The sequence below is a fragment of the Balaenoptera borealis genome, assembly GCF_965194805.1.
Source record: "Balaenoptera borealis genome assembly, chromosome: 1".
NCBI lineage: Eukaryota > Metazoa > Chordata > Mammalia > Artiodactyla > Balaenopteridae > Balaenoptera > Balaenoptera borealis.
Genome location: NC_138860.1, coordinates 74,960,115 through 74,988,105, shown reverse-complemented (window position 1 = coordinate 74,988,105; position 27,991 = coordinate 74,960,115). Strand labels below are relative to the sequence as shown.

Below are 27,991 nucleotides of genomic sequence, written 5' to 3'. Positions count from 1 at the left end.
GATACAACTCTTTTAGAAAGCCGTTTAGCAGTTTTGTTTCATTTAAAGTCAAAAATACACTTACCCTATGACTTAGCAATTTCACTTTAAAATATATACCCAAGGGAAATGAAAAGATATGTCAACACAGTGACTTGTACGCAGTAACGGCCAGAGGAAATAATTCAAATAAATACTAATGAAAATAGATAAATGATTTTGGTACGTTCATACATTGGAATACTAATTAATTAGAAGTAAAAAATAGGCTAATCATACATGCAAGAACCTGGATAAATTTCAAAAAACATATTGAGCAAACAAAGACTTACCAAAAGAATGTATACTCTGTGATTCCATTCATATGAAATTATAGGATGGGTGAAAATAATCCATGATAGAAAAAAATTAGACTGTATGCTTCAGGAGGCAGGGTGGAGATGGACTGGAAGTGGATATGAAAGAACTTTCAGGGGTGATGGAAACATTCTATACCGTGTTTGAGATGGGGTTACAAGGGTGAATATAATTATCAAAATATATCTAATTCTCTACCTAAGGTCTGTGCATTTCACTGTATACTAATTTTATTTAAAAAAGAATCAGGGGCTTCCCTGGTGGCGCAGTGGTTAAGAATCTGCCTGCCAATGTAGGGGACACGGGTTCAAGCCCTGGTCCGGGAAGATCCCACATGCTGTGGAGCAACTAAGCCCATGCGCCACAACTACTGAGCTTGTGCTCTAGAGCCCATGAGCCACAACTACTGAGCCCATGTGCCACAACTACTGAAGCCCACGTACCTAGAGCCCATGCTCTGCAACAAGAGAAGCCACCGCAATGAGAAGCCCATCCACTGCAATAAAGAGTAGCCCCTACTCACCACAACTAGAGAAAGCCTGCACTCAGCAACAAAGTCCCAAAGCAGCCATAAATAAATAAATTTTTAAAAATTTAAAAAATAAAAAAGAATCAGTGCCTGGGTCCAACACGATCCTTCTCCTGGCTGCTTCCCCCGTCCCATATCCTACCACTCTACTCCTAACTTACAGTGCCCCAGGCACTATGCCCTGCTTGTTCCTCAAACCTACCAAATACACTCGCCCATTCTTTTTTTTTTTTTTTAATGTCTGTTCAGTTCTTCTGCCCATTTAAAATAATTAATTAATTAATTAATTTTTGGTGAGCTTTCTCTAATTGCGGCGAGTGTGGGCTACTCTTCATTGCGGTGAGCGGGCTTCTCATTACGGTGGCTTCTCTTGTTTCAGAGCATGGGCTCTAGGCACACAGGCTTCAGTAGTTGTGGCACACGGGCTCAGTAGTTGTGGCGCAAGGGCTGAGTTACTCTGCGGCATGTGGGATCTTCCTGGACCAGGGATCGAACCCATGTCCCCTGCACTGGCAGGAGGATTCTTAACCATTGGTAATAGTATTTACCAGAAGAAACTTGAGGTCTACAGTCAGGATGATAAAGCCCATGTGCTCCATGACAATGGTTTTGCAGTTTTAACAAAGTAATATCCATACACAGAACACAGAATGCTCCAAAGTCTGTTCCAAGTTTCATTCCCAGAAATTACTTCAATGAGTAAATACTTTCTAACTAACTTGCAGCTTCACTATGTCCTGCTAATTCATTATGCTGCACTTGCTCAGGAATGATCTTTAAAGCATTTAATGTAGCAAAGTTTATCAAACATACTGTTCCCCAACTGCTTGAAGTTTATCCTACAACAGCTTCTATGACTCATGGAGAAAGCAAGCTATAAGGATTACAAGTGATTTTTTAACCTTTTTAAAAAACAGAATAAAAAAAAACTTTAGTAGAAACAGTAACATTTACAAGAAGTAAAAAAGAAAACAAATTAAAGAACTCAGAAAAGAAAATAAGCGCAGTTTTTCCTCAACTCTGGTTTTGACTCACTGCATGCTTGGTGCCAAAAAGCAAGCAACAAAATATATTCATGGAAAAGAGTAATCCATGAGAGCAAGACTGAAGACTGAAGAATCAAAGGACTCCGTATAACAGAATCATCCAGAGGGTTTAAGTAATAGAAGGCTTTCATTATAACAGTTCATCTATAACAAGTCCAATGACATGGACACTAAAGAATCATTGTCCCAGGCTTCATTGTCATTGGGAAAGGCTTGGTTCCATAATAGACATCTAGAGTTCCACCTCCTAACTATTCTCCCTCTTTTCATACCCTATAAAGGCACACAGACATTAGATTCATTTCCTTCTCCCTGACTCCCCTATTATCTAGGTAGACGGGGGTGAGAGAGTACTGGAGAGAGATGATCTGAGAAATAAAACCTTAGATGATGACATTATTGAATGTACTCTGCTGAATAGATTTCCTCCAAATAGCAACAGTGAAAAAAATGTATTCCTGAAATACATCAGCAATTTTATAGCTTTAAATCTCTTCCAATATTTTTCTTGGGAAATAATCTGTGGTCTTGCTCTTTTCACCCACCTCTACCTTTCAAGCCTTATTCTCTCTGATAGTCCCTCGTGTACCCTGAACTCTATTCACTCATCTACCTATGGACTTCCAAGCATACCCTATATACTTGTTCAAGAACCCTTGCCCAGAATTCTCTTCTTCTCCCATGATAACTTGTAGGAATAGTTCTTTTGAAGTTTCACAAAGCTTGCATCTCTTCCAAAGAGGCTTCACAGTTGTCTCTTTTTCTTTTAAAATACTACTGTAAGAATTTCTGCTTCTAACAAGTTAGCACTGATGTCATTTTGCTTTCATAAATGTCTGATTCCTCAAACATTGTAATACCCTAGAAATCAGTAACGACAACTTTTATATTTTTGCCTCCCCTGAAATTCCTGGCATAATGTTTATTGCATCAGTATTGAGAAGGCAAAAGCAAATCCTAGCTTTTACCACTGACTACCTATGTAAATTTCAGTACAGTATTTTAACTCTTGGAAACTATGATTCCTCATCTGTAAAAATGATTACAAAAATGTCTATTTCAAAGAGGTGCTGTCGGGACTCACTATGACAGTATACGTAAAGCACTTGGAATGGCACTTGATCCATGGTGTGTGTTCAACAAATGATAGCTTAAACAACAACTTCTGTGTTCTGTACGGTTGAGGTGTAGTAATTATCTTCTCCAGATAACTCATTCAGATAATGTCCCCAATTAGGCCTGCAATTAAAAGCAGGACAGCCACCTGTGAGAAAGAATACCTAAGTACTTAATGACAGCTCTAATCTGCAAGAAGGACAGCTCTTCTTAAGGTGACTTATTGTCACCAAACTCACTTGTCTCTATGAACAATTTACTCTGCAAGAGTCTAGTATTACCTGTCAATTCCTCTGGGATTTATTGCAATGATAAACTTTCCAAACAATGGAAAGTCTTCCCAAGGGATATTAAATAGCTATCTGGATAATTTAAAGAAAAATTTGATGGGAAAATGCAAGTTTTGTTCTAGTCAAGTGAATTGGTGAGGTTTCAGGGCTCTTCGCAGCCTTGCAGTATGGTACCATTCTTAAGCCATGTCTTTCCAACTATATTGTCTGCGACATGGGTGAATTTCTATTTCAGATCAATTTAGTATGTAATCAGTAACTATTAGGATTGACTATCAGGCAAACATGTTCAATTAAATTACATTTAACTGTACCATAACATTTCAAATCATCTATATACTTCTTTAGTTTTTGAAATTTTATTGCATATTGCAATTGGATTGAAGTATGTACATATTTCCTTTCCTGGAAAAATGGCCACTCCTTCCTGACTGATCCCATTGCATATTACACAAAGTTCTTCCACAGCACCACCAATACATTATTGCTCCTGGGGGGCAGGCAGCGACTAATACTTATTCATCTTTTAATCTTACTCTTAGAGCCTAGCACAAAGCTGGCCCATGGTAGAGGATCAACAGTTTATTCTTTCAGTCAATTCATACGCTTTCTCAGTTGTTCCTACTCCATCACTAAGTTGCTCTGTGATGTCGAGTAGATCATTTCTCTGGGCAATGCCTCTGTTTCCTCCATGGAAAAGGAAGGATTTGAATCTCTGAAATTCTGTAATTTTATGAAAACAAGGAAACAGAATGAAAAGAGACATTGAATACAATAGGTTTATCCCTAGGGCACTCACAGATATGTGGGCGAGACAGTCCTGGTGCTCAGCTTTCCAGATCTCATTTTCTTCCTACCCATATTATCTCCCTCAGGACAGAGAGTGACAGTGTTAGTAAGAGCAGAGATAAAACCACCTTCTTTATTAGATCTGCAAGAGACAAACAGGCCCCCCATACATGTAGAGAGTCAGATCTGCCTTGGCTTTAATATGGTTAGAGAGCGTTACTGGACCTCACCCTTTAATTTTTTAATGAACTGATTACCAGGCTCAGGGATCAAAGACTCCTGTTGTTTATCTTTACTCTTTTAGTTTAATGATTTCTGACACTCGATCAGGGTGTCCTAAAGACCCAGATGAAGTTTTGATTGCCATTCAAGATAAAATAATAAAAAACTCACCAGGCTCTATAATGTCCTACTATGAACCTAAGGGGTGATGGAGAATAGCATTACCCATGTTTAAAATGAGCTATCCCTGATCCTTATTTGACAGATAAGGAACCTAAGACTCAGAGACAAACTGATTTCCTTGTTCTGGGCACTGGTCAAGCAGGGAAGCAGGGTTTCCTCAAAATATTAGGGAATCATTTTCCTGGAAAAACACTGCTTGATGAACACAAATCTTTTATTTCTATCCCCACTGATGCTCCAGGTGCTAATAATGCTTCCTCTAGGATTATAACAGGTATAGAGAGATAAAAGGTGGAAAGAATCAGCTTTATTGATGGCTGTTCAGTAAACACAAAATTCAGAGCTTCTTGATAAGTTGGATTTGAAATTGTGGCTAGCATCTTGGGCCAAGCTAGGACCATCTTAACACTTCACCCTAAATGTAGACATTGACATCAGTGGGAAGGGTAGGGTTTGATTTACTCATTCAAATGGCAAGGAAGAAACTGGAAAATGGTCCACCTTCAACAAATGGAGGAATATCTGCCCTGTTTATCTGCTTCATGATGGAAGAGTTGTCCCCTCTTATAAAACTAGGGGCAGAAAGTACACGAGAGAAGGAGAATGAGAAAAGTACTTACATTACGATTCAATTTAGTAAACATACTGCAAGTGAAGTTACCCCATTGAGCATGAGGTTCTCGAATTTCAAATCATCTGCACCTGCTCCTTGAGTTGGAACAAAAATGGGTGGAAAGAGACAGGAAGTGTCCACTCCAATAATCTACTTTATGCGGAGTAGAGTAAAAGTGTCTCTTCTATGGAAATGTAAGAAAGGAAGAATCAGTTCCTCCTTCTGGAAGCTTTTAGTTTAGATCTTCATTTCTCTCCTGTAGTATGGCCAATAAGCCTCTTAGTATGTTTATCAAGATTCTTCTAATTTATATTTTTCACGGCACGAAGGAAGGTCTTCTTTTTAGAAGGTTAAATAATGCCTCCAAATTTCTACCAACCTTCAATATTTCCTTGAGAAAGTCATCCACTCTTTCCTCAGATTCCTATTAAATGGGGAATGATGGTAATTGCTGTGCAAGGTTTTTGTGCAGGTTAAATGAGTTAATATCATAAATCACTAGTACGTACTAGTTATTAGTTTCCTCATTATATTTACCTTCCACTGCCTTCTCTCAGCTACCCCTAGCTCAGTACATGGTATTCCAATCAGTAGGTACAATACTACCATTGTTCCTAGGGAAATATGGGCTTGAGCCTGGAAGTACTTAGCTCATTCATTTAATTTAACAACACCTTATAGATCTCGGCTGACACAGGACACAAGGCCCCAAAGACATCCATTGGGTTCTCCAGTTGAGTCCTAAGTCTTTCTGCAAACATGGGTTAGGCTATGGTGTTGCAGAGCTAACTGCTGATCATCTAGAACTGAGGCACTAGTAGAAAACATGACTAGAGACACAGTTGTGAATTTAATAATTTGGAAACAATCACTACAGCTATGAAATTATCATAAACTGAGTGCAAAGAAAAAAAGAAAGCCAAAGACAAATATGTAAAGAATATCTATTTTTAGAGCAATGACCTTTAACCATCTATGTGTCTTAAACCGATCATGAATATTGTCTCAAGCTTTCCCACAGCAAATTTAAGAGGTGGTTAGGGTGAGTCATTATAGCTTCAAGATTAAATGGCTTGTCCAAAGTCACACAGTGAGCTAGTTGCACAGCTACGAATAGAACCTAGGTTTCCTAAACCCCTGCTAAAGAAAAGCTGCTAAAGTCAGGTATGGTGGGACTGGAGAAAGCCTTACTGTTGCTGATGCCAGAGTGAACTTTCAAGATTTGGTCTTTGGAGAAGAAATGCCTTTCCCTGCTCACCTCACTACTTTTAAGCTCTTGGCAGAAAGAAACTGAAAACATAGAAAATATTAGTGTTAGAAAAGTGCCAATCTCAGCTAAGCTCTGTTGAGTCAGTAATTCAACATAAGAGGATTGGTAGAAAGGGTAAGAATAAATAACTTCTAAGGTTCTCTGAGCATTTGAATTTATGATCTATAAAATTCCATCCATAAAAGGGAAAAAATTTGGACATGTAAAATTATAGACCAGTTCTGCCCAGGGCTTAGTCATCAGCAAGGGAGTTTTTCATAAATAAAAGGTTGGGGGTGTTTCTGGGTTTTTAACAGACCTAAATGTCTCAGATGTTATGGAAACTTGCTAAGTGGAAGGCACTGTGCAAAAAACTTGATAGGTACTATCCCTCACCTTATGAAGCTTAGGATAAAGAGGAGAAAAAATTCAGTGCTAAACGTTGTCCAGTAATGCATTCAGATTTTTTTCTTTTTTCCTCAAGTTACATTTAGGTAAGACAACATAACACATACCCAGAGGAACTCAATCCTCTGTCATGCCTATTAAACATCTTAGCCAATATATTCCTTGATTTAACAAGTTCTTTTTGAAGATGTTGGTTTCTCAGTGGAGGCAGAGTATATATAAGGATCACTGAGCAAGCAGTAGATTTTTTTTTTTTTTTTGTCTTTAAGGAGCTTAAAAACATAACAAAAAAGTTTTAGTTGTACTTTTTTCATTTTTGAAGTAATAAAACTACACTGAGAAAAATATGAAAAAGAAGATAAATGTCACCCCATAATCCCACCATTCTAACACTCTCTGGTCACATCTTAGTTTCTTTTGCTGATCTCTCCTTTTCTCATGGATTCTTAACTATCTCGAGACCTAGGACTTGGTCCTTGGACTTTTCATCTTTTCTATCTTAACTTTCTCCAAAGTGATCTCACTTAATTTCCTGGTTTTGTGTGCCATCTGTATATTGATGACTCCCAAATGTATAACTCCAGCCTAGATTTCCAGCTAACTCCTTTATAGTTATACCCATCTCACTCCTTATCTTCCAGCAACCACTAATATGTTCACTACCTCTATAATTTGGTAATTTTGAGAATGTTACTTAAATAGTATCATACAGTATGTAACCTTTTGAGATTAGCTTTTTTTGTTCAGCATAATTCCCTTGAAATCCTTTCAAGTTGCTACATATATCAATTGTCCATTCATTTTCTCATTATGTATGTACCACAGTTTATTTAAACATTTATCCATTGAAAGATACTTGAATTGTTTATAATTTTTGGCTATTACAAATAAAGCTTACAAATAATGTTCTATGAACACTCATATACATTTTTGTGTGGACATTTCATTTCTCTGCAATAAACCCCCAGGAATGTGATTGCCGAATTGTATGTTAAGTATATATTTAGTTTTCTAGGAAGCTGCTAAATTATTTTCCAGAGTAGCCATACCATTTTACATTCCCATCAGCAACGTAGGAGAGATCTAGTTTCTCCACACCCTTGTCAACACCTGGTATTGTTTGTCTGTTAGATTATAGCCATTCTAGTGAGTGTATAGTGGTATCTTGTTATGGGGTTTTCCTTTCCTTAATGTTTAATGATGTTGAACATCTTTTCATGCATTTACTTGCCATCTGTATATTCTTCTTGATGAAATATCTTTTTCATGTCTTTTGCCCATTTTTCCAGTTGTAGATTTTTGGGAGTTCTTTATATATACTTGATAAATCTTTTGTCAAATATGCGGTTTGTAAATATTTTCTGTCTGTAGCTTGATTTTTCATTCTCTTTACAGAGTATTTTGCATAGTAAAAGTTAAAAATTTCACTTAACTGTGTTTATTACAGTATTTCTCAATTGATTTTTACCATGATTACCTTTTTTTTGTCCATAATTAGCATCTTAAGATAATGAGCATCTGCAAAACACAGAATTAGAAATGCTGTTTCAGCCATTTCCTTACTTCTACCTCTGACATCCAAGTGTACCTGTCTGATGCACCCAATTCTCTCAGGGTAGGGGCCAGGAGCTAATCTGAAAACCAAATTTATGGCAGTGAGTGCTATGAGAATGCACCATATCCCCAGCTGCATATTGTATTCTGTCAGGGGCTTTCTAGAGGCAAACTCAAAGCAAGTAGGAAGTGATTTGGAAGGTGAAAATTTTAGTCTTCATGGAAGCTGGCAGGGAAAACACTTCAGATTGATAAAAGAGACAATTTATCACTAATTGAGACAATTAAAAGAGACAATTGTCACTAATTGTCTGTGTAACATTAAATAAGCCACTCCATTCTGGGCCTCAGTTTCCTCATCTGTAAAAGTGAAAGGGTTAGCTACAGCAAATTTAATATTCTATAATTCTAAATCACACCAATACACCAGCTGATTGCAAATGTGAATCTCATCTTTGATGAAGTTATTGTATGATTCTACTTGGAAGCTCTTAAAGGGGGATAATTTGAGCACTGGGTGTGTTTAAATAAGCCCTTAGACCCCTCGGGGTGAGCCAATTTTCTGCACCACTTTTCTAATAAAGACATAACGTTTTCACTCTGTTTCTTCTAGGATCAAAGTGTTGAAGCAAGCCTCCACTTCTACAAGTTTCCCATGTCAAGATACTCTGAAATCTACACTCTTTTTCTTTGATGTTTTACTTCTAATCTAAATCAACATTGAAAATCAGTGATCAGGAATAAATTAGGACAGAATGAAACTATCTTTTCTAAAGTTAAATGGAGCTTGAGGATAGAGAGGGTACAAGAATGAGAGATGAGGAAGAGGAAGTTGGTGAAAAGGCTAGGATGATGATTAATTAGCCAGTAGGCAGATACACATCCATCCAATAAAAGAGTGTCATTAAGATTGGTTTATAATTAATTGCAACAGCTTCTTTGCTTAAAAGGAACTTCACACAAAAAAAGTACATCACCTAAGCAATTTGGAAATCAGTTTCAAAAGATGCTTTTTTCCCTACCTGTCATCCCAAGACAGGGGAACAAAGAATACTGTCCATATATGGAGGGGAAAGAAGGATGAAAGTAACTGTCAGTCTAACAATGCTGATATCCTGGTGCGGGAGGAGAGAAAGGCAGAAATGTTAAGTGCAAGAAACAGGTACATGGAAGTCTAAGAAAACAGACAGTGAGGGTTGATGTGGAAGAACATCATCACAAAATCATGCTGATATTTAGAAAACTATTATTTAGATCAATAAAAGTTTAACAATCTCAGATCTGAAAGGATTTGGAAGGTAATGTTGTCTGCCACCTTTCCCTTTTTCGTGTGCTCACATTTCTTTTCAACACATTCATTCATTCTTCCATTTAACACTTATTTTTTTGAAGTCCTACTATGCACCAAGTACTACCATGAATCCTGAGAACACTGAAGTGATTAAGACACAATCCTTTTCATCAAGGAGCTGTCATTCTAGTCCATTCTAGTCTAGATTAGACAACCAAAGAAATATTTATGAAATAATGTGATGTGTTTTTTGGCAATACCGACTGGGGGCTATTGAAAGCAAAAAGGAAGAATTCTGCCTGGGTGAGTGGGAAACCCACAGGAAGGGGATTTGTGGTTTGGGAGGTTAAGATTGGGAAAGGATTCTTAGGATTATTTAAATCTAGAATTCCCTTTGGGGATCTTACAGCACGAGTTTTGTTCTCTCTGAGGTATTCAACTGGTGAATCTGAGGTGGGGAGGATGGGGGATCTTCAAAGTACCAGCCTGCCATCAAATGGCAAAATATTACCCTCTTTCTGTTCTTGAGAGCAGCACTATAGAATGTTAGCACTAGAAAGTATCTCACAGAAAGTGACATTTCCAGGAGGAAACTGAAGTCCAGAGAAAGATAGCAACACACACACTGGAAAGTCTAACACAGTTGGGACTAAACTCCTAATCCAGTTTTTTTTCCATTACCCCTCTCTCCCCCACCCCATGCCCCTTTTCTCTTTTTTCAGGCTATACTTATAACCTCCCTAGGGTGCTAGATAATACTTGCATATTCTGGCTATTTTCATTTTTACGTAATTTTCCCATGAAGATTTTGTTGTTTCCTCTTTCAGACATGACCCAAGACCACAGGCTGGCCTCATTAACTGATCCCTATGGCACCTTAAAGGACAGTCCTCCCTAGGGAGACACATGGACGGGGATTACTAGTCCCCAGTTACTGCATTCCCACCAGCCCTGGCCCTTTCTGCAGAGCTAAGATGCAAGCAATTTGCAAACCATGTTGAGGAAAATATTTATGCTTGCAGCCAGTTTGGCTTCTTCCAATGTCGTTTACAACCTTTGTGGTTTGAATCTGTTCACAGAAGAATTAATTGCTGGTTTTGAATGTTATTAGAGAAGAAACCCAACTAGTTCTCAGGGTACTCATCTGGGAAATTTTCAGCTTCAGGAAGAATTGTCAGATGGTTTCAAAAAAATAACTTGACAAATTAATGCCCTTTACAGAAGTTAGCTGTGGGTGGGTGGGAGATGAATATAAATCTGGAGTAAATAGAGATGGCTTAATAATGGCAAAGCCCTTTCCCCTTCTGTATCTTTGCCTTTCTACAGTGACATTCAGAATCCTAAAGCCAAAGCCCATATTACACAGAGGCAGAAAAATGCAGCTATATTTACATGAGATTTGGGAAAGCTAAAAGCCCTCATCTGCTAAAAGTTTCTCTCTCCACTGACCCTCCCTCTGGTTTGGCCTGATATGTTTCTCTTTTAGATGCACACACTTTGAGTTATTTAAACCAAACTCACAACCTTATCTTCAGAAGGAGAATACTAAAATGTATATTTTACTACATGCAAAATCACCAGCATCATGCTAGGCACGGAGCCAAAGTGTTCTGTGCATATTAAATAATGATGATGGTTTATTCCTTCATTTGCTGAATTAAATATCTGAACTCCCAGTTTACATCCAGCGTTGTGGTTAAAGATAAACTAAGACAGTTTCAGCCTTAAAGCGCTTATAGTCCTTGAGGAGAGAGAGATCTATAAACAGATGATTGCAATACAGTGCAGCAAGTAACTATAATGGAGGGAACCACAAGTATGATGGAAGATCATTGGTACAGCTGGAGACAGGGAATGGCCTGTGGTATCTGACTCCTAAAAGCCAGTGGGAGTTATTATTATGTGAATCCTGGCAGTCGCAGAAGTTCTTCATCACTCATAGAATTATAGGCTGGAAAGGGAGAGAGAACATGGCATCAGCAAATCTAGAGTGGCCAGCAGGGGGACAGGGGCTTGCTTGGGAGGAATGCATGAGGGGCAGGAGCCCTGAGCACTGCGTACTCAGGTAACAGACTTGACTATATCCTCTGCCAGGAAGGGAGGTCACCTAGATAAATGCTGGGGAATGGAGGTCAAGTGCAAATTCCAAAAAAGAACACTGAAGGCATCCTCTGGTTGCTTCAAAATATCCCCGTGTTCCACTCTGCTCTTAAACCAGTGACGTATTACCAGTATACATTCTTTCTGTGCCCACTTCTGTATGTCATCCACATATATCTGTGAGGGGCTACATGGAAGGGAGCTATGTTTTAAAAATAATTATCATTTATTAGGTGCTTACAGTATTTTAAAATTATAATTTATAATCTTCCCAACAGCAAATCAGTGAGTTTGGAATTACTAATCTCCTTTTATGTTATAAGACTGAAAAAAAAAAGTTAAGAAAAGTTAAGTAACTTGCCAAGGTAATATAACTGAAACAGGAATTCAGATCCGTAGCCTATGTTTTTTTGTTCCTGATGCGGTAACACTTCGCAAGTTTTGGAATCAGGCATGTTTGGATTTAAATTAATAAAAATATATTTGTTCCTTGTGTGATTTTTTTTTTTTTTTATTTTTTTATTTTTGGCTGTGTTGGGTCTTCGTTTCTGTGCGAGGGCTTTCTCTAGTTGTGGCAAGCGGGGGCCACCCTTCATCGCGGTATGCGGGCCTCTCACTATCGCGGCCTCTCTTGTTGCGGAGCACAGGCTCCAGACGCGCAGGCTCAGTAATTGTGGCTCACGGGCCCAGTTGCTCCGCGGCATGTGGGATCTTCCCAGACCAGGGCTCAAACCCGTGTCCCCTGCATTGGTAGGCAGATTCTCAACCACTGCGCCACCAGGGAAGTCCCCCTTGTGTGATTTTTACTTTTATTTCCCTTTATTTGATTAATAAGGTCTTTGGCTGGTTTGTTTTATTTAAGAATCTACATAAATATTTGCTTCTCTCATTTGCCTATTTTGGCTTTCTTGAGAAAATGTTCTTTGCTTATTGAAATGATTGTCAGTGCTCCAAAAATCATGAGTTCCAGTCAAGTCAGTTTAACAGCTTCACTGGGCAAGTATCATGTATTCAAAACTGGTGAATACTCTAGATACCTCTCTTGCCCTGATTTATAATTTTCACATCCCTAATCACCACCTAAAATGTCATATAGTTGTTCATTTGAATATTGTTCATCTCTTTTTTTCCAGGCTGTGCAGACTGTTTTATATTCTCCTTTAAAAATATTCCTTAATCTTAATATGTGGAATTTAATATGTGGATTAATTCCCTTACATAATACGTGGTACACTTTCACAGTTTAACAGACCACATAGTTGCCATTTTAAATGTTTAATAATTTATTAAATATAATAAATTATACTTATTATAATATTTAATAGTTTATTAAATATAATCTTCCCAACAGTAAATAATAATTGGAACTTCTGCAACTGCCAGGATTCACATAATAATAACTCCCACTGGCTTTTAGGAGTCAGATATCACATGCCCTTCCCTGTCTCCAGCTGTACCAATGTTCTTCCATAATGTTTGTGTGCTTCACTGATTTCCATATCAGCAGAAGCAGAACATCCAAGGACAGAGGAGATGAAGCAGTCTGGTTCTGAGCCCAGACCAGAAGAATTTCTGTGATCGTGAGTCCTTGAATGGGGTGGATTGTACATTCTTCTGAGGGCCATCAGAATGTTGTCCATCTCTTGCACTAGACTGTGAACTCCATGAAACCAGGAACATCCCCAGTTTTGTTCAAAGACATACCCTCAGGAACTAAGCAGTCCTGGAAACCCATCGGTGCTTTACAAATATGTTAAATGATTGAGTGACTATTAAATACTGAAGGAAATATAAGGATGTGTAAGACACCTTTTGGTCTCAATATGTGCGCCTGGTAGGGGACCCAAGACATAAATGCATGAAGTTGCCAACTGACATAAGTGGCGGTTTACCTATTATAAATACGAGGCCTCAAATTCAGATGTGAAGTAAATTTAACGTTTCTGCTTAATAACTCAGCCTAAACTGGATTTCAAGCCTCTATTCTGCTAGTGTGGCAGAAACTTTATGTGTTTCCTCTCCTTTCCCCGATTTGTGTCTAAGACTTGATGAGAGCTTGCGTAGGCCAAGCCCCAGGGGTGAGGATGCTGTCTGGACCTCATTTATCTATGCACACCAGTCATCAATGTGATGACCTTTGGTCCTCTCTCTGCGGCTCCTCCAGGACTGGAGTTCTCTCTGTCCCTTCTTTTCTTGTGCCTAAAGGCACAGAAATCCTTGTCCTGTTTTTCAGCTATCTCTTAAAGTCTGCCTTTGGACCTCTCTGCATCCATACCCTCTCTGAGGTTTTGTCACCTTTCCTGGGCTCTGTCTACAGAACTGGGTCCATTCTCTGCTCTTGAGAGCGCCACAGCCCTCACACCACCTCCTGGGATTATGCCAGAGAAGAAAGGTATAGGGCCATTCTCTCTCCCAGGCCCACAGAACTCTGTTCTCATAAACTCCTCTGCATTGCTCCTTCCCTTCCCAAGCCTGGAAGAGTATTTTTCTAGTGTAGGAAGGGGGAACACCTCATTTTTCTCAATCCATATGTCTTCCAAACATTTTTATCTCTCCTCTAACCCCTTCCTGTAAGGTTTTAGGAAAACAAAGCCAGGATCAAGAGACTCACAAGCTTTGTGCCCTTTCCTGGAATGATGAACACAGATAACTAATATCTTGTACAGAAAGAAGGGAAATGGGGAAATATCAGGGGGAAAAAAAGGTTAATATTTCAAAAACATTATTTTACTATATTATTCTCCTAGTAAACCTCTGCATTCCTGTGAAAAACAGGTATTTTTCATCCAGTTGCTTTATCTCTACTCCCTCCCCAAAAGGTTAGGACCTGGGTCTGTCCTAAATTGGGCTGTCCAGGGCAATAATATCATAATCAAAGCAACACACTTAAAAGAAAATAACCTAGTCTGTATAATGGAGCTAACAATCTATAGGTCACAAATCAATAGTCAAACTGGCCAATGTGATTAACACTGGAATTGAGAAGCCAGTTCACATTCTGGGACAAGAGGTGAGTACTCTGTGGTTAATTGGATTTAACTCAAGTACATTGCCTTCTCCTCATAAGGCATTTACTCAGAACATCCATTAGTGTCAGTATTTTAGTAATAGGACATGATTTCTTGAGGGTTGGCATGCCCATCGGTGTCCATTCTTGCTCTTAGATGGCATGTTGCTAGAAAGTCTAAGATGCCATCTATTTAAATGGCTCTATGTAGGGCCAGTTTTCTAGGATTCTTTCTTTATCGTCAGGCAGCTGTCTCTGTGCTGCAGACATCACGGGACTGGATTGGGATGCCATGGTCCTCGGATGGCAAACATATTGCTTTATGCCTCCATCACCATCATTTTCTACATCCTCTACAATGTGCGAGGTAGTCCCCTTCCCCATTGATTAGAGAATCCCCCGCCTCTTTATTCAGTCACCCAGTGATTGCTCCCACTGTACCTAGAAGAAGCCCTGTCTCTGAGTTACACAGATCGTTGAGCCTTTTTCCATCACTGCTACCAACATCAAAGTTCTTTCTCACCTTAGACATCTCCATGGGCTGGCGATTCCTGTGTCTCTTTGAGTAGGGGTGAATTCCTTGCTGGGAGGAAGAACTTGATTTCACAAAGTGGTCTAGGTGGTATCCCGTGCAGCTCACCTCTCAGCTCAGCTTGTCCCCCACTCCCCACTCACACCCACACCTTATGCGGTAAAGAACCTCAGGGACTTCATTACCTGAATTTTACACCTCAAGCTCTTTTCATAAAGTGTCATCTGAAAATAGCTTGTTTAACATTCGTGGATCTTACTATTTCTATACATTTAATTTGCTTTTATCTTGCCATCTGTAGGCTCACTCCATCCAAATTCATGGCAATCTGACCATTAGGCATTTCCCTAAATGGGGGGGGGGGGCCTTTCTTAAGTCCTCCAAATATTCACTCTAACCTATAGTCAAGGAAGAGATTACTTCCTCAGATTCTTGAATTCAGTTCTTTTACCTTTCTAACCTCTATAGAAGTGGTTTTGGGTATTTGTACCTCTCACTGTTGAAATGTTTTTTTCTCCTGATGGACAGTCCCCTGACTTAGTTACTAGGTTAAATGTAACTTAGTTACCATTTCTTGAGTGCCTCCCATATTCCAGGCACTACTATTGGGTAGGGAAGGAGCACCAAGGACTCCCCAAAACCTCATTCCTTCACGGATAAATTCTGGATGCAAAAATCAAAGGAAAGTGGTAAAGAGAAATTAATTTTTTTCATTTTTAATTTTCTGCCTTCATAGTTATGGTGAGTCAAACAGCAGGAATAAATGGTCATAATGTTGTCCAAAAGTACGGAGTGTGATTCTTCCTCCCAGAAAGCTTGGTGTTTTAAAAACATTTTGTTTAAATAATTATCAGTACTTTTATCTTTGAGAGGAAATTGAGAGTCATTAGAGAGAGATAAACAATAAGATCTGAGCCATCCACTTTTTTATGTTGTTGTTTTTAAGCAGAAATACTTTAAGTAGCATATTGGATGCTCCATCCCTTAGTTTGTGATCTCTTCATCTGACAATTTAAAGGTGTAATCAAGCTGAGTTCAACATCAAGTAGCATTTGTGGTGTGGCAGAGGGTCAGTTCCACTCTGACTCAGGCAGCTGAGGAAGGGTTATGCCTCCTGTGTATACATAAGCCTTTTGTTTTCCTTGGTACAAACTGGCAGAAACACCCTTCACTTCATACAGAGGCTTCTAGGAAACCACGTTTTACTTAAACCAATGGGCTTTAAATTACCTATTTTTGTATTTTTGGTTTGGATTAAGGCCTTATATCTTTAGAGTACCTCTGTGAAATGTGTGCCGGAAGGGGTAAAATTTTATGTTTGTTAAGACAGTATCTTACCCTGGAAAGAAAAAAGGATGTGTAGTCAAAAAATGTGGACTTGAAGTCTAGCTTTATCACTTACTGGCTGAGTGGTTTTTGTTTGGGGGGGTTCCAACTTAAATCACTCTTTACTTGTAAAATGAGACTAATAGTCATGTCTGTGTCACAGGTTGTAAAGATTAAGTAAAATAATACCTGAGTAACACGGTGTAAACTCTGAATTGAATAAAAGATCATCTGTTCATTATTTATCCCATATTACATCCCACATCTCTTGTCATTAAGCATTCTGGTATGACTCACAATCTTCATTTTTGCCCCAACTCCTGCCAAGGTCACCGATGATTGCATCATGCATGTGGATGCTCAATCAACAACATGGTCTTAAGCTCCTTGACCCCAAAATTCTTCCACTTCAATAACCGAAGCACATGACTGAACTTGGACCTTGGAATGCTCTCATCTCTGGAATGGTAAATTCCAGTATTCCAAGATCTGACTATCATATTCTATCCTTATAGCCATTTTACTCCCTTATGTCAACCTATTCTTCAACCTCCTTGGGAATGTTTTGCTTACATTTTTCCTTTTTGTTCTCAATTCATCACTTTCTTTATGCTTTCCCTTCTCTTCCTACTCAATCTAAAGCTCTAGTAAGTGTCTTAAATTACTCTCACTAGTACTTCAATGTCCACAGACTCAAACCTCTATATCCTCCCTGTCAATTCCTAGCCATGGATAAACCCAGACATGTACCCTCACCACTCATACACTTGAACTGCTGAGCATTACAAAAGGCTATTACATACGTATGTGTATTGTTACCACTAGAAATGTGTGGACTCCATCTCAGTGGTACCCCCTGTACTCTGTGACAAACCTTTTACCCGTCTCTGCTCAGTCTCTCTTCCATCCCTCACAGAGGCTAGCTAGTTCATGCTTTCTTTACACTTCACAGATCCTTACTCCATCTTTCCCGCAACTTCAGCAGATTTTTATAGGGAAAAAAATGAGGATATCAGAAGCTAAATCCCTTACCATCTTACCTCTGACCCTACAAACCTACAACTTATTTAAATGTATATTCGCCCTTGCTGTTTCTGCTTCTATATCAAAGGAAGCAGTTTCTCTTCTCTAGTTCAGTGCTATTTTCTTCACATTTTCTACATCTGATTGCCTATTCCTATAGGTGAGCTTATACCTTCATTATCCTCTTCTATCATGTATTTACTATCCTTTCTTTTTCTAACTCCTTTCAAATAGGATATAAACATGATCAAGGTCCTTTAACCATAATTTTTAAAACATCTTCTCCTTAAACCTTGCATCCTTCTCTATCTGCACCCTATATCTATCCTTCCTTTTACAACTCAAGGCAAGACCCAGTCATTTAACTGGGAGTCAGAAACTGGGAGTCACTCTAGTCTCCTCCCTTTTGTTGATCTGTTCACATTTACTCACCCATTAAATTATACGGATATTCCTTATTTTATATATTTCTTGTATTCATCCCCACATGCACCTCACTGCCATCATCATCTCGTCATCTGTTTTCATTCTTACAATTGTCACCTAACTTGACTTGCATCCCTCAAACAACCACCAAAATGATGTTTCCAAAGCATAGTGTTTTTCTTCCGTGGTTCCCTACATTTTATAGGCTAAAGTTCAAACCCTTTAGAAGGTGATAAAGGGCTTTCAGTGACCTATCTCCACACCTTGTCTCAAACTTTAATGTCCACACCACTCAAATCTTTCGATCAAATACTTTATACTTGAAGATTTAGCTAAAAATTACTTCTCTCTGTGAATTTTTACTCTACTCTTGATGCCCCACAGGCTCTCTCATCTCCTTCTGGTAGAATGAGTCATTTTCTCTTTTGTACAACTAATTTTCTTTGTCTAGACTTATATCTCTGTGTTTTAGATACTTTATTATATTTAGCATTTATCTCATCTAATAGATTGCAAGGCAAGAGAAAGCAGGGACATATCTCATTTGTTGATGTATTTCCAATACCTACTACAGTGCCTGGAAAATACCTAGTTCTCAAGTATTTTTAAAGAAATAAGTGGAGGAGTTGGAACCCTAAGTGGGCTTTGGAAGATGAGTGGAATAAAATGATATAGTAAAAAATAAAGTTGAAAGATGCTCCAGAGAGAGAAAGAGACAAGAGTTGTGAAAATTATGCATTTTATGATTCTAGGAAGTGGTATTCACATGGTGTTGTGGAATAAATGTTTGTGTTCCCCAAAAATTCATATGTTGAAGCCCTAGTTCCTGATGTGATAGTATTTAGAGGTGGAGCCTTTGGAAGATAATTAGGTTAGATGAGGTCAGGAGGTAAAACCCTCATGATGGGATTAGTGCCCTTGTAAGAAGAGTCACTAGAAAGCTTTCTCTTTCTCTCTCTTTCTCTGAGGATACAGAGAGAAGGTGGCCACCTATAAGCCAGGAAGAGAGCTCTCACCGAAAACTGAATTGGCCAGCACCTTGATCTTGGACTTCCCAGCTTCCAGAATTGTGAAAAAATAAAAATCTGTTGTTTAAGCCACGTGTATGGTGGTATTTTGGTATTTTGTTATGTCAACTTGAGCAGACTAAGACACATGGTGATTATTGTTAGCATGTAGAGTTTCTCTGGTCATCCAAACCAGAGGTTATTTATCTATCTTATGAAACTCTGAAGTGCCTTTCCCCTCACAGTTTCTTACACTTACATGTTGCAAGATGTACATCTTATCTAAATTGAAAGCATCTGAAGGGCCAGGATTAAGTCCAATTATGAATCATGGCCCCTAGAGTTGTATAGCCCACAATCTGCACAACCACACATGACACTTCTATTCTAAATCTATTCCAAAGTTATAATGTATGCAGCCAGGTTAGCATTACTGGGGAGTTATGTGAGTTGTGTAAAGTTTAGGGAGGGAGAATAAAGATTTAAGAGCATAGATCATAAACAAAAACCATGAAATGAAAATTACATTTTCTGAACTTCTAAATTTTTAATTTATGTGTTATAGATAATAATCTGAAAATAATACTTCTAAAATTACCTGAGTGGTGCCTGGCCTCTATAAGTTTCACAGATATACATGTGACCATATTTGGCAAATGAATCAGGGATTTGAATATTAATTTTGTCCAACTAAAAGATTAATTTCATTCCTAGTGATTTATATATAAATAATATACCATATCTGATCCAACTCATCCTCTAATAAAATTTGAAAGAGATTTGTCTGACACTTTCCCCCACTTCCTAAGGTTTCTGTGGTTTTACTAGATAACTCAAAATCTTTACCTGCTCAGTTCTTATTGAGGAAAAAAATGTGTAAATGAGACACTAAATATTTTGGTGCTAGAGTTGTTAGGCTTATCTCCAAAAAGTATAGTTATTCAAACATAAATAATACCTTCTAGTGAAACAGAGCCACAGTTTTAACTATAGCTGTTACTCACTGGCATAAGAAAAAGCTTGAAGCACATAACCCAGAGCCAAGGGATTTTTCCTCATAATCAGAGAATATTAGAAACACATTAGAGGCCACTTCTTTCAATACCTTCGTTTTACAGACAAGGAAACTGAGGTCCTGAATTTTGAAGCAGCTCAAACAAGGTCTGTATTGACTATATTTTCTAATTTTCTATATCCTTGATGCTCTTGCAAATGAGGCCTTGATACTAGAGACACTGCCCCTCCTAGGGCTGGCTAATTCTTAGAGACAGCAAATGACTCCCCTGTGTCATTTGTGTTGATACACAAATCAACCAATCCAGAGCCCCCAATCCCAAGTATCTCTTTTATAAAACTCTCACACACCAAGTCAATATTCCCTCTGCCCTAAATCACTCCATGGTGCTGGGACTGTGACTGTAAACTTCTTCCTTCATGACAAACATTTCCGTGTCTGCTGTCTTATCCATACCTGATTAAAACAAATCCTAGGTACATTTTTATTTTATTTATTTATTTATTTTTAATTTATTTATTTTTGGCTGCATTGGGTCTTCCTTGCTGTGCGTGGGCTTTCTCTAGTTGCGGCGAGCGGGGGCTACTCTTCGTTGCGGTGCGTGGGCATCTCATTGCAGTGGCTTCTCTTGTTGTGGAGCATGGGCTCTAGGCATGCAGGCTTCAGTAGTTGTGGCACATGGGCTCAGTAGTTGTGATGCATGGGCTTAGTTGCTCCGCGGCATGTGGGATCTCCCCGGACCAGGGCTCGAACCTGTGTCCCCTGCATTGGCAGGTGGATTCTTAACCACTGCACCACCAGGGAAGTCCACCAGGTACATATTTAGAAGAAAGTCACTTACATTAAGAGTAAAAGATCTGTGACTAGGACCGGAGTCTCCAGACTTCCAGGCTCTGTGCTTTGTACTAGCCCCCTGGAGCACCTTCTGCAGTTCTAAAAGGGACGAAGACACCAGAGATGTATCTCTGGAGGAGAGGAGCCAAAGAGGACATAAAGATACATAGCTCTTGGAAAATAAAATATTTTAAAAAGTTCTATACAAGTGTACTGCATTACTACAGTTTCTGGGAATATCTAAAGAAATCTAGGAAATATTTATGTGTGCGTACTTGTGCTTACATGTGAAAAAGGGTTAGTATGAAATTGGGCTGGTGCTGGACTAGGGCATCAAGTTTGCTCATTTGTGTTTGTATCTATGCAAGGTTCTGTGCTAAGCATAGTGGTAAATTAGAAGATCAAGGGGTCCAATCCTTGCCTCCAGTTGCTTTCAGTCTGGATAATACCTAAACATCTTTTCAACATATCAGGGTCAGAGGGATGTGAGAGAAAAGGTACTACAGGATTACAGAGGAAGGAGAAATCCATTCTGGTTGGGATAATTCAAGAAGGTTCTATGTCCAAACAGTAACTTCACATATTTCATATAAACATTGTTTACCATATGACAGGGTCACACCTAAACTTACCCTAGAAATCAGTTTGGTTGTTTTGTATACATATGGGAATGAAGATATCAAAGTATCCTCCTGCATGTGTTGATACGCATGGGGTAAAGGAGTCTTGAAGTTTTTGTGCTCCAATCCTGAGAAAATTAAAAGATGCTGTGTATCTCTAACCAAGCCCAGGAAGAAGATCTGACACCCATTAGAGATAAAAGGACAAACAAAGCACTAAAAATGCTGTCTTTATGAGGAACACTGGAATTTGAGGCCCATGAAGTACTGCTTTAGGGCTCAGGTAACAATGTGATGCAGAGATGGGAAAAAGAATTACTCATTGCTCTGAAGAAGTTGGCATGTTTCTAGGAACACCATGAAAACTAAAGGGAACAGAGCTTTCGAGCACATGAAGGGTTTGTGATGTTGAAAGTACAGAAAATTAGTAGTCAAGGCAGTAATGAGGGGTCCCACACAAGTGACAGACAATAAGAATGACGTGAGGACAGAAAAAAGAGGAGAAAACCTATTCCTGAGCATTCATGAGATCAAGATTCCTCAACTGGGGTTGGAGCCTTATGGTCCTGAATCATTTTGGGATTTTAAGGCAGGGAAATTTAGGTTATTAATATTAATATTACTTCATTTGTATGCACCCTAGGGCTATAGGACCTGGAGATGTGTTGGTTAAGTTAGGTTACACATTAACTTTTTTGTTTTATCATCACAGTAGCACCATACAACTATTATGTTATTATTAATTTCCTTTAATATATGGAGAAAAAAGAGAATTGAAGATTTTAAATGCCAGAATCACAGTTATTAGTAACAAAATGGAAAATAGCCTCACAGTTTTCTGACTTCTGGTCTATCATTGGCTTCTGTTTCATGTTGTTTCTGAACTATCATAGTCAGCCCTCCGTATCTGTGGATTCTACATTCATGGATTTGAACCACAGATCAAAAATACTTGAAAAATTTTTTCAGAAATTTCCAAAAAGCAAAATTTGAATTTGCCTTGTGTGGGCAACATTTACATAGCATTTATGTTACATTTACAAATATTTACATGTTCATTTGTATGTTGAATTCACATTGTTTAAGGTATTATAAGTAATCTAGAGATGATTTAAATTATATGGGACGATCTGCATGGTTTATATGCAAATCCTATGCCATTTTTTTATAAGGGACTTGAGCATCCATAAATTTTGGTATCCACAGGTGGTCCTGGAAAAAATTCCCATTGGATATTGAGGGATAACTGTATTTGGAACATAAAAAATATTATTTAAGCTCCAATCTGCATGCATATAAAACTGACTTGACTGCTTTACTTCCCTAGAATGATTTTTCTTTTCCCCTTAATGAATTCAGTGAATGAGCCATTTATTTTTGACATATTTGACTCTATCAATTCTAATTGGAAAAGGGGACATAATCTCAAATATAGCAATAAAATAGGAGATCTATATTATTAAAGTCTACAGAGTAACTATTTATCAATATATAACTTCTTACAATTTTGTGAATGCATAAAGTTATCATGTATGTGCTTAGGGTTACTCTCCCTAACCACTCAGAGATCTTTGAATTCTTGACACAATTCTTTTTCCTTGCCTAAAGAGTTCACAAGGACATTATAGCTTGCTATAATTTTGTGTGCCCCCAAAATTCATATCTTGAAGCCCTAATCCCCAATGTGATGGTATTTGGAGATGGAACCTTTGGGAAGTAGTTAGGTCATGGAAGAACCCTCAATAATAGGATTAGTTCTCTTACACCAAGAGGCACCAGAGCAATGACCCCTCTGCTATGTGAGGATATAGCAAGAAGGTGGCCACCTACAAACTGGTAAGAGGGCTCTGAGCAGGAACTGAATCAGCCTGCACCTTGATCTTGGACTTCCCAGCCTCCAGAACAGTAGGAAATAAATGTTTTTTTTGCTTAAGCCACCTGGTGGTTATTTGTTATAGCAGCCTGAACTGGCTAAGACATAGCCTTATAGTTAATTTAGTCTGTGGGGATTTCAGAAAGTGAATTTACCTGTTGAGAAGAGAGATTACTGGGCAAATAAACAGAACTACTGGCACTCTGTCTTAAATTAAAAAAAAAAAAAATTCTACGGTTTTCATCATTAATGAAATTTGTGCCTCTGTTATTTGGATGTTTCTCCTCTGAAGACAACAGAAAAGTCAGAAGTCCTCTAGGGAATTAAGCATTTAAATTTCCCATAAACTTTTAATATTGAAAGCAGAGATAATCAAGTCAGACAAGAAGGAAAAAATAATCTTTTGAAACCCAGTCTTTGTCTAAATATACAAAGCCAGACTTGCTCAGAGACCTTGGTCTTTGTCATTCCTCATGGGTTTTTAAAACGTTTTTTGGAATAGCTATATTGAAGTATAATTTAAATGCTATGAAACTGTAACTATACAATTAGATGATTTTTAGTACATTTATAGAGACTTTCAACCATCACCACTCACCAGTCTTAGACCTTTTTAATCACGTCCAAATTTTCCTGCAAGGTCATTTGTAATCTACTTTTTCACTACTGTTCTCACTAGCCCCAAGCAACCACTCCTTTCTGTTTCTGTAAGTTTCCTTTTTTGACTATTTCATATAAATGGAACCATAGAATATGTAGTCTTTTGTATGTGGCTTCTTTCACATATCATATTTTAAGGTTAATCTATGACGTGGCATGCATCATTATCTTTTTCTTTTTACTTCTGAGTAGTATTCCATTGTATAGACGTACCAGACTTTAATCATTCACCAGTTGATGGACATTTGGCTTGTTTCCAGTTTTAATCTATTATGACTAATGCTTCTGTGAACATTTGCAAATGACTTCTTTTGTGGGCATATGCTTTTATTTCTCTTGGATAGATTCCTAAAAATGGAATTGCTAGGTCATATGGTACATTTAAGTTTTTAAAGAAACTAAGTAGCAAATTGCTCTCTAAATTGACTTTACTTTCTCACCAGCAATGTATGATGGATCCATTTGCTCCATTTCCTAACCAATGCTTCATATTGTCTTTTTGACAATAGACATTCTTTTGGGTGTGTAGTAGCATCTTATTGTGGTTTAAATTTTTATTTTCCTGATAACCAATGATGTTGAATACATTTTCTTTCATATGTCTTCCTTGGTAAAATGCATATTGCTGTATTTTGCCCATTTTTAATTGGATTATTTCTTCTTACTATTGAATTATAAGAGTGTATATCCTGGAAAAAAGTCCTTTACCAGATATATAATTTGTAAATTTTTCTCCCAGTCTGAGGCTTTCCTTTTTGTTTTCTTGATAGTGTCTTTTTTGAAGCACAGAAGTTTTGATTTAATGAAATCAAATTTATCAATTTTTTCTTTTAAAACTTGTGCCTTTATTATATTATGTAAGACATTTTTGGCTAACCCAAGGTCACAAATATGTTCTCCTATGTTTTCCGTTAGAATTTTATAGTTTCACCTTTTATATTTAGGTCTATGATCTATTGTGAGTTAATTTTTACATAGGGTGTGATGTAGGGTATAATAATAATTAAACCATGAAGTATAATTTTAGGTGTAGGTACTTTGGAGATGCCCTTAAACAGGTTGAGGAATTTCCCATCTATTCTTACTTGTTGAGAGGTCTTATCATCAGTAGGTATTGGATATTGTCAAATGCTTTTTCTGTATTTATTGAAGTGGTCTTGCATTTTGGGTCCTTTATTCTATTAATCTGTTATAATATATTAGATGATTTTTTTCTGATGTTAAACAAACCTTTGATTTCTGGGATAAATTCCACTTGGTCATGGTGTATAGTGCATTTTATGTGTTGCAAATTTGGTTTGCTAACATTTAATTCGGGAATTTTGTGTCTTTGTTCATGAGATATTTCGTCTGTAGTTTGCTTTTCTCATGATATCTTTGTCTGGCTTCAGTATCGCAGTAATACTGTCTCACAGGCAGGCTGGAAAATGTTCCCTCTTACCCTGTTTTCTGAAATAATTTATTATAGATTGATATCATTTCCTATTTAAACATTTGATAGAGCTCAACAGAATTCACCAGATAGAAGTCATCTGGCTCTGAGTTTTACTTTGTGGGAAAAATTTTAAGTACTAATTCAACTTCTTTACGTGGTAGAGATCTATTAAGATTTTCTAATTTATGCTTTTCTAGAAATTGTCCATGTCATCTAAGTTGTCTAATTTGTTGGCATGAAGTTGTTCATAATAGTCCCTTATAATACTTTAAATTTCTTTAGGGTCAGAAGTAATATCTCCTCTTTCACTTGATTTTGGTAAATTGTGCTCTTATTTTTTTGGTACAATCTAGCTAAGAATTTGTCATTTTTGTTTGTTTGTTTTTTCAAAAAAACTTTTGATTTCATTAATTTTCTTTTCTTTTCTTTTTTTTTTTCTTCTATTTATTGATTTTTGCTATGACTGTCATTATTTCCTTTTGGTTAGATTCCACCTTTCTAATTTTTTAAAGGGGGAAGCTTAGTTTTTTAATGTGATACTTTGCTTCTTTTCTGATATAGTTGTCAAAAGCTATACATTCTCTTTAAGCATTGTTTGAGCTGCATCCTACAGATTTCGATGTTTTAGGTTTTTGTTTTCACTCATTCAAAATAAAAACTTTTTATCAGTATGAAATATCTTAGTAACATTTTGACTACAGGATTTTCACTTGGTTCTTTTCTATAATTTCTATCACTTTGTTGAAATTCTCTATTCATTGAATCATTTTTATCATACTTTCTTTTAATTCTTTAAACATGGTTTCCTTTAGTTCTTTGAACATATATATAATAATTGCTGTGACGACTTTGTCTGATAAATCCAACATATGGGGACACTCAGAGACAGTTTATATTGACTGCTATTTTTCCCTTAGTGTGGCCACACTTTCCTGTTTCTTTGCAGCTCTTTCAATTTTGTTGTTGTTGAATATTAGGCTTTTTAGATAATATATTGTAGGTGGTATCTCTGAATTCTGATTTTCCCCTCTGATGTTTGTCATTGTTTTGCTTGCTCAGTAACTTGCCTGGAAAATTTTGTGGAGCCTGATTCTCTGAAATGCTGGTCACTGATGTCTTTGTTTTTATCTTTTTCTTTTTATATTTGAGTTTGGATTCCTAGTGGTCACACCTGTATCTGCATAGTTCAGTGTTTAGCCAAAGATTTAGTCAGACATTGTGCTCAAACACCTCACTCCAAAAAAGCATTCAGTGTCTGCTGATGGATTGTGTGTTTGCTGGTGTCAATCTTCATTTTTTCCTCTGAGATAAATAGAAAATTAACATGGTTCACAGTGAAATTGTTTATGTCACAGGTTCCTTGAGGAGAGGTTTACAGGTTTTGGTCCACACCTGCAAAGTGGTTGCTCTTTCCCTTCTCACCTTTACTCCACTTCACCTCCAGGCAGTTTTTCTGTGTAGAAGGCTAGGTCAAAGGAAATATAAGAATGGCTCCTCTTTCAGCTTTATTCTCCTTGTAGTCTTTATCTGGAATCTCGTCTTTATAGAGACATTCCCCAACCTCCCCCTGTCTCCCCAACCCCACTGCCAGTTATACTACTTTCATACTACCCACACTACTGGGTCTCATCGGTTCAATTAAAGAATCACTGATGAGCTGTCAGGACCATGCCCTGTACTACTTAAGTTCATTTATACCCTGGTAGATGTCTAAAATAATGGTTATACACTGGTCCATGCCATTGGATTACATGTTATAGCTGGTGGCTACAAGCATGAAGTTTCTGAGAAGTTATTAGGGGGCCAAAGATCCACCCACCAAATTCATTCCACATGCCTTCTGAATAGACAAGACATCAAGTACCTCTTTAATAGGATTCCTCCAATATATCCTCCAATGCATAAACCTCATTACTTTCCACCATAGCTTTCTCACTAATTTGTCCAAATGTTATAAAATTGAGTGGACTGCCTTCATATTTTAAGTCTTCCTCATGTCCTTCTTTCAGTTTATTAAAGATGGAGTTTTATTCTAAATTTTTGGTTGTTTGTTATATTCACTGCATTTTCTGAAGGCAGACCTTCAGGGTGTCATTGTAACTTGAAGTTCCCAAATCTATTATTAATCTTTTCTGAACATCCTGATAATTGAGCATCTTGTAAACCATAAAGACAGAAAATAGATTAAAATTTTCCTTTATAAATTAGATAAATTTAAAAGCAGAGTTTCTATAAGCCCTTTCCTCCTGACGCTAATGCATTTCATTTTCTTTTCAACTAATAGGCACAGTAGAACCTGTAAATTTAGGTCCAAGAAAGAACTCACTGAACCTATTAGCTCTGAAGTTATATTCAACAGTTCTATATTTAGGCAAAAATGCATAGCAATAATAATCATCTGTAAATGGATTTTGAGTCCTTGGGAGAGAATAGAAATGAGAGAGAGAGTTTAAAGTTTTATAACGATATTGTATAGTGGGAAGAGCTCTGGACTGGGAGTTACTTCA

The 27,991-nt window shown here is 37.6% G+C and overlaps 1 long non-coding RNA gene across 6 annotated transcripts in view; it reads right to left on the bottom strand.

Annotated features, from left to right (window-relative positions):
• The window catches only part of LOC309635975, a 69,389-nt gene that overhangs the window by 9,834 nt on the left and 31,564 nt on the right, over window positions 1-27,991 (bottom strand). Inside the window, exon 4 of one of the 6 annotated variants that reach the window (XR_014249134.1) lies at window positions 312-424. The exons of 4 other annotated variants lie outside the window; for them this stretch is intronic. This is a non-coding gene — a long non-coding RNA (uncharacterized lncRNA). Of the gene's footprint in view, window positions 1-311; window positions 425-16,182; window positions 21,028-27,991 lie in introns of those variants that run through there. One more of the 6 variants, XR_014249138.1, reaches the window with a different exon arrangement.